Below are 13,614 nucleotides of genomic sequence, written 5' to 3'. Positions count from 1 at the left end.
TATGGATTACCTGCATGAAGGTGCATAGGTGAAAGGCTGGAGTCTAAGATTAGCACCTTCAATGTCAGATCTATCACATTTGTTTTAAGAGCCTTTTTGCCAGCATTGTTGTTTTCTGTCAGTCCTACGGCTTCTTTTGCTGGCGCTTAGTTCAAGCTTGCTGTTTTTTCTGACTAGGGGAAAAATGCTAGTCAGTTTTCACATTTCAAGGAGATTGCTGACTGCTAAAGAGTTGAGATGCCTTTGGAATTACACGGAGCAAAAGACTTTATAGAAGACAGCAGCAGCATGCCCCGCTCATTTATCAGTACTGATTTCAGTTTTGAGGTTTATTCTTTCTTGATTTTCTTTTTGTCCATCTTAATCCTATAAGTTCCATCTTTGTTGTAGTCTCTAAATCTACAAATTGCCCAAGGGTATACATTTTTGTCTGCTAAGGCTTAAGTTGGTCTTATCTCTCTCTACTTTGACATAAAACCTCTCTTGCTCTTGGGGAGCATCATGATGGGGCTGTAGATTACAAAACTTGTCCATTGTACTCATGTCTGCTGGGATCATGCAGGCAGAGAACAGGTGCCATTTTCCTCAATCAGCACCACCACCTTGCTTTGTAACTTGTTTTTACATTGGGATAATAACTAGAAAAGATAATTATTGAAATAGTGGGAATTGCAAAGTATAATAATTTGGTATCTTGTGATGTTCCAGTGCGAGTGAACTTTTGTGTTATCATAGAATCACAGAATGGTTTGGGTTGGAAGGGACCTCAAAGATCATCTAGTTCCAACCCCCCTGCCCTGGGCAGGGACACCCTCCACTACACCTGGTTGCCCAAAGCCTCATCCAGCCTGGCCTTGAACACTTCCAGGGATGTTATGGCAGTGATCGTGTTATATTAGGGTACTTGTGTGGTGAATTGCAGGTCTCCATGAAGCAAATTAGTTTATTAAACAGTATGCTCTCTGAGTAGTAGTCCAGTCCTCCAAATTGTAGTCTGCCAAGAGTTACTTTTACATCTATTAGACATACCTGCACAACTATGTATAGAAGTCTGGAACTACCGTGTAATTTACAAAAGTGTCTGTAAACCTTCCATGACAGTTAGTGCCAGTCTTAGTCATTTAAATGCTGTATTTCTTGTTGCTGAAGAACCTCAAAGCATGTCTCAAGATTTGTATTTTCTTTGTGGCAGTTACTGCAAAGACTGTCTGTCTTATGTGGCACTGATCAGAAAACCTATACTAGGATTGTATCAACTTGTTTTAAGTCTCTTGACCGCAGGATGCAATTTTAAACACTCACTTTGCTAAACTGGGAGAATCAGATAGACAAAAGCTGCACTCGTTTTTCTGTAGGGGGAGCACAAGTACATAATGTACTGTTCACAAAGCTTTATTATGAGTTGCTGTTCCTCTCCAAAATAAGAGTGTACCAATGTACCTGCACACTGAGGAAATGTATATGTGTTTGTGCATATGTAGCTGTGGTGGTAGGGGGGGAAGGGGCTGCAAACAAGAAAGTTTTGACTTTTTAAAAATTCTCAAAATTTAAGACTTGATTTCTTCTTCATCTCATTATTCTGCTCTTCGAGAGAAAACGGTTGAAAGTCAGCAGCAGGTTGCTAGAGGAATTTGTGTTCTGTATTAAAGAGACTGGAGATAACCAGTGGGGATGGTGATTTTCTTTGAAAGTGCCTGACAGTCATTGGTCTGAAAAGGTCCCTCAAAATTGGAATATAAAACCAATTGCACTCATGCTTACATCCCTAATTCTTGGCTTGCATGCGCTTAAATACAGAGAGCAAGCTCAGCTGCACAGAGCATCAGGTTTGCTAGTTTTATCACAGACATCAGGTTTGTGCTGAGATGAGTTGACTCTAAAACAGGGAGTCAGCTGACTAAGAAGGGGTGAAAGTTCTGAATTTTGTTTCTCTTAGCCAAAGCATCACATTGCAAACTCGGAGGGTGTTCTCCCTTTCGGAAAGGTCAAAACCCAGCGACAGTGGGCTTCTGACATAGATGTGGCAGAAATACCATTTCTTTATAATGCCAGCAAATAATTTTTGCTGGCAAACTTGAGACTGTAGTTGTTTCCTTGACATGGATAGCAATGTTTCTTACTAGGGAAGGAATTAAATGCACTTTTAGGAGTCTTCTTAAATGGGACACTTTGATATTAAAAACTGCCAAAATGTTGCTACCTAGGATAAGTTGGTGTATGTACATTGGCTTCAGTAGCTCTGACTTGGTCCTTCTCAAAATATGAAGCAAGCTCTGCTTCAGTGGGTGTGAACCCTAGTCCATGTATTCCAAAGTTAATAAACGGTGCTTGTTTGTACTAGCTGAAAGTCTGGCTGAAGTGATCTTACTGATCTTACAAACGGCACCTGTGGATAACTAAAATTACATCTTTTCTTTTCACCATTCATGCTGTTCTGCTGTTGGCATTTCTGTTCTGACTGTGAAAACATCCTGGTTTGAATTTGCTTGGGCTGAGCCTGGTCAGTTACTCTCCAAAAATAACAACACTCTGTACTTAACCTGGAGCATTGCATTTGCACAACTGAAATGGTTTTGAAAAGTGGCTTCGCTTTTCCTACTGATTTTTAAATTAAAAAGAAAAAAAAAATCAGTAACTGTAGCTCTTGTAGACATCTGAGCAAGCTTTAAGCAAACAGTGTGCTGGCTTTTCCGTGGAGGTATTCATTCTTGCTTGCCTTTCCCAGAAAGACAGAGGAACAAAACTGAAACAAAGAGTTCTGTGAGTCAGAGAATTTAAGACCATTATCTACTATGTCGTGCTTGTGTCAATTCCCTGAAATGACTGAATTTTTTAGTCCTGCACACTACATGGGCACTAATGCATCTTTCCTTTGTTATGCTAGTGAACAAAACTTCTAAAAACTGTGAAACTATGAGACTCCTCCCTTACTCTCAAGTGTAGCTGAAATTGGCTATTGTGTTTCAAAATAACAGAAGGAGGAGGAGGTTGAATGGACAGTGGGATCATATAACTGCCTATGCCTTGTTTCCTTAGGAAATGTGGCTAAAATTTTGTTTAAAGTAGAAAAATAATATGAAATATTGGTCAAAAAATTTTTTTTTTTTTTTCTGCACTTATTCAATAGACAAGACTCAGTGCTGAACAGGCAGGTCTTGTGCTGAGGGAGTATCATTGCCTTTGGTATGTCTAGGTGTGGAGAAAACACTCCTGGAGCCTCTCAGCAGCTGCAAGCACTTCAGAGTCCCCTAATTACTTGCAAAGTGATTGGTGTTAGGACAAGGATGTGGAGTCCTGAGCAAGAAGTTGGCACATCAGGTAAAAAAACCCAAAACTAATAGCTTGGAATTTGTCAGGTTTAATTTAGAGGAATTTAACAGTTCATGGCAGGATGCTTCTGGCTGAGCTTTATCATCGGCCAGTGAGAAACTGGTTAAACTTGAAGAATAAGCAGCCATAGAAGAACATGCCAAAGAAAAAAAAAAAAAACAGTAGAGGAAACTACAACAGTTCTAGTTAGCAATGTGACCATGTGTAAACTGCACCACGTTACTCACCAGCTCCGCTCCCTGGGTGCTTTTGAGTCAGAGCCGTTCCCCCTGCTGACAAAGAGTTTTTGCTGCTCTCGGCAGCTCGATCGTTGTGGCACAGCCAGCTGGAGCCTGGGCAGCAGCAGGTATGTCCTGAAGGCAAAATCTGTGACTGGTCACCCAGCTTAGCACGCCTTGATTTGGCTTCCCTGACCCTTCAGATTGTTTCAATTACTGTCCAGAAGATGCTGCTGCATATTATCTTTTCTCTTGTTTTCACTAGGTCTGAACGGGCATCCTCCAGAGAACTCTGTGCCTAATTTTACTGTCTTTGTGATGTGGGATAACGGCCTCTATTATTATTGGCATCCTGCCATCTGTGAGATCTTCTGCTGTAGGCCCATCCGAAGGTAGGACAGAGCTAAACGTGTCCTACTTTCTGAAAACATCATCCATCCTTTGGGGAAAGGAAGAGAATTGTAGCCCTTGGAAAGACAGGAAAGGCTTTCTCTTGCAAGTAATTTATGCAAAAACCTGAGACACTGAAAAGAAACTGAGCGGAAAATAACCATCTTGATACCTGTGCTTTGGGTGCAACACCTTCTGATATCTGTGCTTTGGGTGCAACATCTTCTTGAGTGACAAAGTGGCACTGGGGAACGGAAAAGAGGGCAAATAAAAATACACGTATGTAGCTTTCAGCGTAGGGACAGCTGCTCCTGGAGGAGGGCTGCTAAGTTAAAGTAACTTGAACATTTCCACGTTGTGCTGGTGGAGGAATATGCATTACTGCACTTGGTGTCATGGGCCTGTTCCCCAACTCTGAGTGGGAACTCTAAATGAGCGTTACTGGTTTTTTATTTTAGGGGGTTATTTGTTTCTCTTTTTTTTTTTTTGTCTCCTCAGGATGTTTTCTGTTACCTGAGCATATGCAGGCTGTTGAGGGGGATGACGTGTTCCATGGCTCTGCAGAGAGCTCTAGAAGCTTGTGCTGTTCTGCACAGCTGGGAGGAGCTGGACTGGGAGAGAGCAGTACAAAACATGTATGCCATAAAGTGGGCACTGGTACAAATCAGCTCCAGGCAAAGCCTTCTGTTGTGTGCCTGCCTAGGAATTAATGCCAGCACTCAGGATTCAGGTATATGCTTGGAGAGAGGAATGAGATCTGCTCTGTTGAGCCAAGGGGAAGTTGCCTTCCATTGTAGAGGGCTATTGCAAAAAGCTAAGACCAGCAAGGGGAAAGCCAGTTTGCTTGGTGTGTATTCCAGCCTAGAGTAGGTCAAAATCAGCTTAGACATGCGCATAACTTCAGCGGGATCCTGCTGACACATCATTTCTTTCCCTTAATGTAGCTCAGTGTGTCTCAGAGTCTGCACTGAAGGGGTGTGGTGGGTTTTAATGTGAGAAGCTTTCTCTCTTTTGTCTTTGTTGTTTGAGACCTCTAGCAATGTTCTTAAAAAACAAAACAAACCAAAACACCACCACAAAACCCCCCAACAAACAAACAAGTGCAGTTTTCCCCTGCAAGTTTCAGCTCGGTCATGAGTAAGAAGGGAATTCATGCACTGATGGAAGCTGTGACTTCTGCTGAAGGGCAGAGTTGGATGCTTGAGTCTTTGGGAGTAATTGCTGATTTCACAATATCAGGTTAGCTTAGAAGGGGTGTGTGGGGCAGGTCTCCCAGTTTATATCCTTTCTTTCCTCTGTCCTGAACTGTTGTATAGTGGATTTTGTTTTGCGAAGCCCCTGCCATGTTCCGCGCCAGGATGACTATGTTTTTGTCATGGGTGAATGAGATAATTTTGAAAAGTGCTTTGGCATTTTGAGTGAAGGCACTATGGAAATGTTCCTTCAGTTTCACTAGAAATTGGTAGCAGCTAATACTGGCTTAGTGTGCTTTGGAGGGATGCTTTCATTTACTGTTCTGCACAGTAACTGAGATGCTTACCACTCTACTCTCTTATTCGAGTACCGCCTTATTTTGTGGATCCAAGAAGTACCAAAGGAGCAGCCTTCTCTGCTGTGGTTTTGTTAGGAGCACCTCATTATCTGTTACTGTAAAAAGCCAAGTTTCTATAAATTTACAGGATCTGTATTTTCTTCAGCTAAACCACTCTCTCTGACCTGTCTGTTGAAGGTAAGTTTGCTAGAATTATCAGGCTGAGTATTTCACTCTTTGTAACTCCTCAAGGACCACTTGGAGAATAGGCAGTTTTTGCAAGAAAAATTAGGCGAAGTTGTGTGCTTTTCAACCATTTTTCATAAACTGCGCTTTTCAGAGGATGCACTAGCTTCAGGATACTGTTAATTTCTTCATTGATGGCTGGCTACTCTATGTTGGTGTTCATGTTTAATAAGCAGGTAAAAAAAGCACCTCAGCTATTGGCTGATTTCGAGGAAGAAAGGGAGAGTAATGATGCTTATTAGACTACGAAATCCTCAGAGACTAGAGAACACTGAAAGGTTCCATGTTCTAGCCCTAGTTTAACTGGGATTATTGTGTTATTCAAGATATAATGAGGAGCCAGGAGCTTTTGAGCTCTGACGTGTTTCCTCTGTGATGTTTGGCAAGATAATAAAAAAATTGTTTCTCATTTTCCTCCCTTTCTTAAAGGGGATGAAGATCCTTTTCTTCTCAAAAGGGTGGCAGGAAGCTAAATTTAGTACTGTAGTACAATACTCCAAATCTCTGGATAGAAGGTGTCTGGTTCAAGCAAGTAGGTTTGTATGCAGAACACCTGATTCCTAAGGGAGGCAAAGCAAGCAGCACCCTGTTTTCTCTAGCTAAAGTTAAGGTTGCCAGAGTGTCCTCTTGGATTGATATAGAGCAAATGCACAATTTGCATAGACTACCCTTAAAAGTTGGCCAGGCTCCATGTTTATGTGTATAAATTTGGCAGCAGGATTATATTGCATTGTGGAAAGCAACCTCTTTTCAGCCAAAGTATTTTTATTTCAAATGAAATGGCCTGCAAACCTGAGGTAAATAATAAAACTCTCTGGGATGCAACCTTTGAGCAGCCTTTTCAGAGCCAACCTACTAATTTTTTCACTCTTTCCCAGTCATTTCTGATCTCAAAATAAGATGCTGTGCCTGGAATCCCACTGCTTAATTATTTTAGGCGGGTGCAACAGATGGGCTGCAATTAGCTTGAGGAATGGAGTTTCCCTTCAAAAGCTCATAGTGCCAAAACACTGTTCCCATGTACAGAGTGACCAAAAGATGTGGTTTGAGGCCCAATGTGATGGTCAGAAAGGGGACACAAAATGGCATCTCTCAGCTATACGTGTCTGCTCCCTGAGTACTCAGAGCTTTTCAGTTCTTCACAGAAATAGCCAGTACTGTGTGCTTGTGGCTTCAGCGTTTCCCATGTTGGAGAAACCTGACCTGCTGCTGCCTGCGTGTGAGATTGCTGGAGAACTGCTCTGGAAAAGGCTCTCTGTTTAGTCCTCTCTACTAGCACTGAGTCGGTGCTGTTAGTGGGTCATCACTGCTTTCAGTTTTGTTCTGGCGTGGAAGTTTAGGTTACTTGTGAGAAAGAAAAACAGAAATAGGGAGTTAGGCAATAACAATTATGGCATCAAAGCCTGTTTAAGTATATGTGAATCTTCCTCCTCCTCCCTCAGAGTGCTTTTAGGTTTAGACCTGGATCATCTTCTTGTCTCTGATAATGAAGAGCAGAAGCACAGGGCGTCTTGGTGGTGTATCTTGCAATCAGGGCCTGGAAATGCTGTAACTTCTGTGCCACTGCCAGCCTCATGTTGATGGGTGTCCCATCATAAAGTTTGTGACTGTACTGCCAAGACTCTGCTAGCGTGTCATTCTGCCTGTGGTGAGAATGAAAGGATCGAGATTCTGGTTATTCTGTTTGTGGTCAGCCAGGACTACGGTGTGGTCAGCCTGCTAGGCATGCTCAAGGGGCATGGGAGTGAGTAGGAGTACTGGACAGTGATGTGGGATTTCTGGACACTGTTCTTCCGTGGCCCTTGGTCCAGTTGCTTCAGTCCTCTCTTCCACAGAACCTACCTTTCCTATGTAGGATCAACAACTTCCAAGTAAACTGCCTTGAGATCTGGAATGAAAGTGTGCAAAGTGCAGGCTGCTTCTATAGAGAGGAGTGTTGCTGAACTGAAAGAGTGGACCCAGGTCTGCCTGGCTGGTGCCTTTTTTCTGGAATTTGGAAAGTGGATGAGTAGGACGAGTAACAGCCAGGTGGAATGTCACAGTTCTGAGCTGCTGTCTTCTCTCACATTTCTTAACACAAACACACTGGCTGAGTAAATGTTCAAAGTGGTGATTTGATCCCTCAATCATTTCCTCCTGAATCTCCGTGCTGTCTGCCATCTGCCAAATTGGACCAGTGCTAGGTATCTGTCCCCTAGAGGGGGGCCTCGTGGTTTCAGTGTGGGTTTGAAAAAGTGAAGATCCTACAGAACCATAGCTCCTGTGGGAGTGAGTCAGTCCCATGTCATAGGTTGGATACCCTTCTATCTAAGGCACTTGATATGCAGAAGTTAATTTGGGGGGATCATTTGTCTGTATGGATCTAGAAGTTTTGGGGGCACTCACTTGCAAATCCCCCTGCTTCCTCGCAACATGCAGTTGCTGGCTGCTGCTGTGGGCCTTAGAGGAAGATTAACAGATGGATATACGTGAATTGAGCCAGCTCCTGAAGTTATGACTGATGGTGACTGCAATTCAGATTTGCATATTTTTCCATTCCCTTGGGAACTTCATGGTTCATGTAGTGATTTTGAGCTCATACCTGCTTTTTAAGTACTTAGTATTTTAAACAAAGTCAAATTAAAAAAAAAAAAATTTCACTGTGGTCTCTTGAAGCAGTGGGTAGTAATGACTCTTGTTTGCCCTAGGGGATCAGAATACTGGAAAAATCTGAGAGGCAAGAGGGATGCAACAGGTCATTGTAAAGTTAAAAATCAGGGTTCTGTCCAAATTATGTCTGAGTTTCGTGTATCATTGAATGTTTCCAGAGCTGAAAGACAGGAAGGAGATTTTCTGTAACTCTGCCCTTCAGTTTGCTTCCTTCTCAGCCTTAGGTGCACAGTGAGTCTTCACTTAGGGCCAGGGCTTTCTAGGCTCCCTGAGTCGGAGGCAGCATAGTCTGGGGAGTAAGATACTACTCGGCCGACATGAGTAGTCGGGCTGTATTCCTAATTCTGGAATTAATGTGCTAGTCTGGGCAGTATTCCTAATTCTGCCACTGATGTGCTGTGTGAATTTGGGTGAGTCATTTCCTTTTGTGTTGCATGTCTCCCTCTTGCTTCTGTCTGTTTAGACTACAAACTTTCCTTCTGCGAAGCTGCCTGTGCTGTACCTAAAGGCTGCCTATGTGGGACAAATAAACACAAGTGTGATACCACCGATAAAAAGACTCTTGCAAATGTGAATGAGGGACCAGAAAAAAAACATATAACGTGTTTTTAGGTTGTCTAGTTTAAAAGACATTTTAATTGAAACAATCTTGGCAAGCTACTTAAAATTTAATCTTTTTTTTTCCGACTAAAACTAAATTATTTTTATAGATAACTGATTTTCCAGATTTTCCTTTTTACACACTTTGTTTTACACTGAAGATACTAAACTTAAGAGAAAACTATAATTTACACCTGCTTTGAGAATGTCAGTGAGGTGCTGCTTTGTGCCTCCATTTCCATTCCTGATTTGCTTGTTGTTTTCCCGTTACTCATTGGTGAGTGTTTTTTTTTTAGGTGAGGACTTTGATTCTGTATGTAGTTCCTCTGTCACAAAGCAATCCTGATAATGGTTGGTGCCTATGGATATAATGAAATATAATAATTTTGATACTTGATACCCGAGAAAATGCTGGCTGCCAAATCTATTCAGCACCAGAAAAAACATGTGATGAAGCACAGCTGTGTGGGATCTGCAGAAATGACAAGCTGAAGAGCTTTCTTTTAATGAAAAGGGTAACCAAATTTCACCATTACCTAAAGCTCCCTAGTGGCAGGATTAATGATCTAATGGGTGTTTTATGAGGAAGATGCTTAGCAGATGTAAACTGACATAGGTCCATGGTAGTTATCATACGATCTGTACCTGCTAAGTATCTGCCTCTGATTTTTTTTTTTTGGCACGTAAATCCATTTGGCTTTTCTGCCCACACTGAACCCAGCTCTTTGCGTTTCATGTTGTGGAAGAATTACCAAAATGCATTTTTATCTTGGAAAAATAATATTCAGGCTTGAGTCTGGGAAAAAAAAAAATCGTGTTGGTTTCCTCGGCAATTTCTGTTTTTGTAACTGGTTTCTATTAATGGTTTTGAGATGAATCCCAGGAATCTGAAGCTGACCACTTTCCAACAAAAGGGGGTGTTTAAATATAGAGCCATCCAGAGATGCTAGACGACAGGAACCACTGAGCTACAGAGACGCCTTATGGCAAAAGATGTAGACAGAGCTCTCTGACCTGTTACAAGGACAGCAGTGCTGGAAGAACATATAAACACACGCATGCACACGTTAATTGATTCAGTAAGACAGCAGTCTGCTTGGATCCTGCAGTTTAACTCCTCGTTTGTGCATATCTAAGTCTCTGCTAGGCGAAATGCAAAGCTTAGTGCATTAAGCAGAAGATCAAAAACCTCTTAAGATTCCATCTAAGTAAGTATCTTGCATACCTGGACATTCACATTAATTAATTTATGCTCCAATGCCTTTGGCACGTAGGGAAGTGGAGCCTTCCAGCTGGAGACGTAAGACAGGAAGAAGTTGAGAAATTGCCTGCAAAGGACAGCCCCCAAATAACACTTAATGTTCCTGGCTAACCCTCTCATTTTGCTTCAGGAGTCCTTGGGCATAGCATAGCTTAGCTTAGACCATCACAGCGACTACCACTGTGGGGTGGTTTTGTGAACTTCATCTTTCACTTTGCTGGAAATGGGTCGTCCCAAGGGTATTAACTGTTTCCATGACACTGTTTATGTGTACCTAGTATAAAGGGTGTCAGAGATGTGTCATTGTCATAAAGCAGGCATGTGTATTTGCCTCAACTGCTGATTTGGTGGCTCCATCACAGGCTGGTGATCACAGTGGACTCCAGTGAAATAAAACAAAGCAGAAAAACATCTGGCCAGACCATCAACTTGTAATTCTGAATATGGTCTTCAGAGAAGGCAAATCAAGGGCTTTAGCATTTATGGCTAGGGAACAAACATTGTAATGCTGGGTCTGTAAGAGGTATGTGGCTTGTTACATCACTGGAATAATGACAGGCTTCACTTGACAGCCCTGTTATTGTGGTTGGGTTTCAGTTCTGTCCTTTTCGTTCACAGCTCTTGCTGCAAGTTGGATTATTTCAGGCTTGTTTATGGGATTCATTGCAGCTGAAAGATTTATTTTAATAAGTAAAACTTTGCAACCAAATGAAGCCTCCCAGGAAATGCATACCCTCTGGTAATTCACGTGATTCTGTGTTACATTGCTTTTTCCATCAGCAGGCAGCTCTGAAGGCTCCCCCAACCCACACCAGACCTTTCTTAGAAAGCAGCAGTGAATATGGGTGCGTGTTTATCCCTCTGAACGTTGCAGGTTGATCACACTACTGGCATGACAACGGTTATTTGAGCAATTCCCACTAGCAGATAAACGGTGTCAGTGTACATTAACACTGAACTGCAGTACTCCTGCCTTTCTCTCTTCTGCTGTTTCTATGCAAAGCTCTATTTCTCCTTGTGTTTTTGGCTTTCTGGGGTCCTTGCTACCTTTGTCACTGTACCTGTCAATTAGCACTCTCTATTCCCAAGCTGTAGCATGCCCTACTACTTTTCGGTTATAGGAATTATCCTAGATTCTGCTCATGAGTAGATATTTTCTCCTTTCCTTTCATCAGGGCAGAGTACTATGGGTCTTGTATTGAAAGAAGATCTGAAGTTTTTGGTAATAAGCAGGGAGTGTTGACAAATCCTGTACATAAGGCCTTGTACTGTGTCTGTGTCAACAGAGCATTCATCCTGGCACTCCTTTTTAATACGTTACATGTATTTATAGCTCTGAAAATGAGGTGGAAGTGGCCACTTCCACTCCTGCTTCTCAGAGTTAATGGTTCTCAAAATTGCAATAAAGGATGGAGGGTACCTCTTGAGATCAGACCTTCTGCCCAATCTGATACTTGCTTAGTTTTTCTAGACTGGTGGTCTTCAACTCTGATTTACTGGGAGGTCTTTCAGTGCAGCCTGCAGCCACGGAAAACAAAAATGTTAAAATGGAAGAGACCAGGAAGAGGAAACTTCCTGGCAGACGTGGCTTGCCCATTAGTGTTTCCCACAAGCCAATTAATTTTGTGACCCCTGCACTGTCTTTGGGCAGGCCTTTTTCCACCTGAGTCACCAGATTTCCGTATCTGAAATAGGGGTGACTCTGGAGACATGGGAGCCTTTCTTCTCCCTGCTAGCCTGATCTGTGATGAGGATGGCAGGTGCAGAGCTCCAGGAAGCAAAACCACTTGCGTTGGTGCTGGAAGTTTCCTTTCCCTTGTATGGATGAAGTTGCGTTGTTTGGACAGGATTTGTGGTCAGGGTAGACAGCTGAATACGCCACAGAGGGCAGCTAAGGGATGCTTCTTGTTTTGCGAATCAATACCCAAAATACCTCTGGAAGTGCGGAAGGAGAAAGGCCAGGGAACACAGATCAGGCCAGCCTCCGTGGAGAATCTAATTAAAAATTCAGCTCCTGACTGTGCAAAGTGTTGACACAGCTGCCCTCCCAGGATCTCTTTGGACTAGCAAAGCTCTAGGAAGACAGGGGTGACTTGAGATTGCCTTTTCCTCACTCTTTAAATCTGCACAAAGATCTATGAAATAGCCTCCTGTGCCCCTTTCCTCCTCTCATTGTGAACCCCAGAGAAGCTGTTGCTCTTTCCTTCCAGTGGGTGGTTTTCTTTAGGAGACTTGAGTGGATTCAGCCTCAACTTGGCTTCTTTCAGTCAGGAAATAGCCAATTCATGACAGCAGCAACCACAGCAATCTGCATCCATCCCAGAAGTCATGCAAGAAACAGCCAGTAACCTCTGCAGTGCCAAAGCTAGGAGGCAGGAAGGTGGAAAAGCAACCTGGAATTGCAGCCTGGAAGGTTCTGTCTGTGGTTGAGAGAAACCAAGGGAAGGAGAAGGTGGTGTATTTGCTGTCTGTGCAATGGGAACAGCTTCTTGCCTCGCAGCTTAATGTTTTCCAGACTCTGCTCTGGTGACGCAGCTGAGCAAAAAGCTGTCAGATTTGAGCCTTTCGTCTGGCTTCCTGGCCGGACAGAGATGAGAAGAAAGGCTCCTTCTTCCACTAGACTTCTGGCTTAGGAACAGGCCAGCACCTCAGCTGCTGTAGATCAGGACGGTCTGTTGTGACACCTGAGAATCTAGCAGCAGGTTTTCGTGACGTAGTAGGAGCCTTTGCTGCACGCAGGTGGTCATGGAACTGGACTGATGCAAATATCTGAGGCTTGTGAAGACAAGCCTATGTTTTTGCATTAGGGTTGTAATTGGGCTAGACATGTGGACATACAGGCTGTTGACATAGCTCAGCTGATGAGTGTGGGAGCTTGGGCTGTGACTGACGGTAGGTATCTGATTGCCCACAAACTTCCCCACTTAATGTAATGACAGAGTTGAAGTTTGCAGTGAAATTTTATGGGGTTCTTATCTGGAGATTGTTTTAGAACTTTTCAGTAGAAACAAACCAGTTATCTGGATCTGTTTTGGACAATGTGAAGACCTGCTTGACTTAACAGTAGGCTTTTTTCGTGGTCAAATTATTAAATAATAATAGCCTCAGTTTCTTGGAATTTCTTTGGAAGCGTCTGGTTCTGTCTGCTGCTGGAGACAGGATCTTGGGCTAGATGAAGTTCGGATCTGATTTAGTCTGGATGCTTCCAAAGTTTCCCTTGTTGCAGAGTATAATTATTTAGATGTTTATTTAGGTTTTTGTTACAATTGTAGTGCCCTTCTCTGTCGTGAAACACAGCTCCCTCTGAGGTGAGAAAAATCTTATCTTCTGGTATACTAGATGGTACAGAAAAATGTCAGAAGGAAAAATTCAAGTGGGGCAATTAATTT

The sequence above is a fragment of the Tauraco erythrolophus genome, chromosome 23 (genome assembly GCF_009769465.1).
Source record: "Tauraco erythrolophus isolate bTauEry1 chromosome 23, bTauEry1.pri, whole genome shotgun sequence".
Taxonomy (NCBI): domain Eukaryota; kingdom Metazoa; phylum Chordata; class Aves; order Musophagiformes; family Musophagidae; genus Tauraco; species Tauraco erythrolophus.
The sequence above is the reverse complement of the archived record's forward strand: the minus strand, read 5'-3'. Positions refer to the sequence as shown.